This window comes from Aedes albopictus, chromosome 3 (assembly GCF_035046485.1).
Source record: "Aedes albopictus strain Foshan chromosome 3, AalbF5, whole genome shotgun sequence".
Taxonomy (NCBI): domain Eukaryota; kingdom Metazoa; phylum Arthropoda; class Insecta; order Diptera; family Culicidae; genus Aedes; species Aedes albopictus.
Window position 1 is genome coordinate 403,002,832 of NC_085138.1, and position 824 is coordinate 403,003,655.

An 824-nucleotide genomic window follows, 5' to 3' on the forward strand; every position below is an offset into this window, starting at 1 on the left:
CAAGACTGGCAAAAGTTTCAGGCACCCGACTGCTTATGTATTGTTCTGTTTTCATCACAAGTTCTATCGATCGGTAGCTTTTTCGAAATTCGCACTCCGTTCATAGCGGTATGCCTATATCGCGGCATGTTCTTCCTATCAGCTTTATTCGATCTTATTGGATAGAACACTTTTCTTTTTAAGCCAAACTTTTTATATCAGATTCTGATTTATCGACCGTATTTTATATTTAACTTTATCATTTTATGGCTATATCGGTCTTTTTCTACTCAGAGTATAAGGGAGTAGAGATCAAAGTGAATAATGAAATAATAGATATGATAGTTATTATAGTTACTCTGACAGTGTCGGTTCGGTGTGTGATTTGAAATAAATCCACGGAATAAGCGCCAGAAGCATAATATGGCGACCGTGACAGTACTCCCAATTTCATCTTACCTAAAACGACGGATTGAAGCACTGTTTGTTTTTTTTTTTGTTAGAAGTGAGCACGTGTAAAACTGAAAAGCACAGAGTTAGTCGGTGTTGGAAACGCTTTGTTTTCGAATAGGATGATTTTGGAAGCGTATGACCCTACATAGAACCCACAGATAAATATATTTTTCAGATAAAACACTTACCTTATTCGAAAGAATCAGATGACATCATAGCACGGATAATTAATGATAAGCTCACAAACGGAATCAAGTTGAACGCGCCATCTCGTTCGGTGATATCATGAAACGACAGAAACAAAACAGGTAGATATATTAGTCTGGTAAGGTCCGGTAGAAAATTAAACAATCATGGCTGTGATATAGAGGAACCAAGCTTAGGCAACCTAG